Source organism: Panthera pardus, unplaced genomic scaffold (genome assembly GCF_024362965.1).
Source record: "Panthera pardus isolate Hobbes unplaced genomic scaffold, ASM2436296v1 HiC_scaffold_8, whole genome shotgun sequence".
In the NCBI taxonomy this organism is placed as follows: Eukaryota; Metazoa; Chordata; class Mammalia; order Carnivora; family Felidae; genus Panthera; species Panthera pardus.
Window position 1 is genome coordinate 93,031,943 of NW_026527013.1, and position 2,625 is coordinate 93,034,567.

Genomic DNA, 2,625 nt, shown 5'->3' on the forward strand with positions numbered 1-2,625 from the left:
TAATTTTTGGGAAATGAAAATTTATCATATTTACACAAGTGGTAAATTAGAAAAGGATTTTCTATGTGGAAGAGTCTAATATTTATAGAAAAGACTTGTTTTATACAGGCATTTCTTTCTTTGTTCCCACAAGAATGTAACATTTCCTGAAGTGTGGAATTTACAATTGGAAAATAAACTCTTAAGAGCAAAGTGATTTCTTTACTTATATTTTGGGTTTAAAAGGTAAAAGCTCTATTTTAGCTCAAAAAGCTTTTCTCATATGCTTCTTGGGCATATTATTGTAATTTGAAGAGGTTCTGAAAATAGAGGCAATAAGACTGTTTCTGCTTACATGCTGTGAAATTCTCCCCATAAGATTTTTAAACTGAACTTGCTCAACAGGCAGAGAGAACCGCCTTCTTTTTCAAAGACAGAGGAGGACTTGTTCAGCAAGAGGAAAAGGCAGCATAGCAGTTTCTGAAGGGGCACGTTGAGTGCTCCTGTGATTGCTGCTCCTATCAATTGTTCTCCTCTCATCAGAAGATGCCAAAGAAACACAACATGTGCATGTCACAGGGAGAGTAAGTTTAAAGCAGAAGCTAACCTAAGTGACTGGAAAAAACATCTTCAAAAGAGAAGATCATTTGATTTATACGTTTTGTGGTCTAAAAGTCCAAAAGGACCAGTGCTTAGCATAGCAGCATTTTCCTCAGTCTGCTGCAGGTAAAACTGAAAATAAGTTCCATTCTCCTTGAAACAAGGTTTCAGACTTACTTAAGCTTTGAGGCTAGGTTGGGGGTGAAGTGATAATAGAAACATAGGGAAATATTTTCTTCTATCATTCAAGGTTTCTTTAATAATGCAAACTTTCAGCCCTTCAATAAAAGCAAAAGTTACTATCCAAGAAATATACATTTTTGAATTGTAATCAGACTTCCAAGTCAAAAGTCTTTTATGTATTTGCTAAGCACTCTGCTAACACACTGATTCAGTTTGTGGGCTTTTGGGTGTGGGAGTAACTGAAAGGAGAAGATCAATTAGCTCCAACTGAGAATGTTTGCATACATGTATTTGTTATGGACTGAATGTTCCCTAAATTTCATTTGTTGAAATCTAATTCCTATGGTGATGCTATTTGGAGGTGACCTTAGTAGAAAAGTCAGAGAGCTACCTCCATCTCTGTCTGCCATGTGAGAACACAAGGAGAACTCAGAAGTCTACAAATAAAACAAGAAGTCACCATGCTGACAACCTGATATCTGAGTTCCAGCCTCCACAACTTGAGAAGTACTTTCTGTTCTTAAGTCCTCCCGTCTATGGTATACGGATAGAGCAGCTAAAATTAAGATGCTTTATCCAGGAATTATTTGCATGCACTCTGCAGTGTGAAGAGCTGGCTGTGAATACATGAAGGGATAAATGTTGCTGAAGAAGTTAGACAAATAAAATGACTACACAGGACAATTTGAATGTGAAGTGCCTCTAGAAAGAAGTGACAAATGGCATCATAATGCAGTGCTTAGAACTACTCCAGAATATAAAATTAACCCTCAGAAAGTGTTCTGAATGTATAAAACTAACACTGGTATCAGAAGTAGTGGGTGATGGCAAACCTTACCCACTTCATCAAAATAGATTCTGGAGGAGACATGGAATAAAATGCAACAATCTTCTTAACAGCTTTGAGTTTATTATTATAAAAAAGTAAAAGAATTAATTCTTTATCTTTTGACAACACTGTATGCAAAAGCACCAAGAGAAGAAACATTGTACATCCCGTTCCTGTAAGAACAGGTTGTCCATGAGATTATAAGAATGAGAAGATTTATGTTCACCCAACACCACATCTCCTGACACCCATCTCACTTCTGATGCAGCAATGTCAGGTCACATTTTGCAAGCAGATCATCCACAACTTGTTAAAATGTACTCCACTCCTGCTGGGGATCAAACATTACCCACAACAGGGCATAAGTCTTAAGGAACTTAGTGACTCCATCAACTGTAAAACATTTGTATTATGGGGATCTCAGAAAAAGAAGAGAGATAAAGTGGGCAGAAATTTTGAAAAAAACTGAAAACTTTTGTAATAGGGGGAAGGAAATAGATATCCAGCTTGGAGGCACAGAGATCCCCCACAAAAAATTCATCCCAGGGAAGTCCACCACCAAGCCCCATAGTAATTAAAATGGCAAAAAGTAGAGATGAAAGAAAGCAGTTACATACAAGAGAAACCGCATAAGGCTCTCAGTGGATTTTTAGCAGAAATTTTGCAGGCCAGAGGGAGTGGCATGATATATTCAAAGTGCTGAAAGGGAAAAATCTGCAGCCAAGAATACTCTATCCAGAAAGGCTATCATTAGGAATAGAAGGACATATAAATATTGTTTCTCAAAGAAAAACTAAAAATTCATGACCACTAAACCACCCCTATAAGAAATATTAAAGGAGACTCTTTAGGTAAAATAAGACCATAAGTGAGAGTATTAAAATTAAAAAAAAAAAAAACATTAAAAATAAATATTTTGATAAAAATCAGGGGATTCACAAAAAAGATGTAAAATACGACACCATGTATCTAAAGCATGGCAGAAGAGGAATAAGAATGGTTTCAAACTTAAGTGACCACCTACTTCATATAGA

General features: G+C 36.2%; 1 long non-coding RNA gene across 1 annotated transcript; it reads left to right on the plus strand.

Moving 5' to 3' along the window:
• Positions 1–251: 251 nt before the first annotated feature.
• LOC109263658 (uncharacterized) lies at positions 252–1,659 on the plus strand. The gene is made up of 2 exons (XR_002078315.2): positions 252–705; positions 1,124–1,659. It is a non-coding gene; the product is annotated as an uncharacterized LOC109263658 (long non-coding RNA).
• Positions 1,660–2,625: the final 966 nt, after the last annotated feature.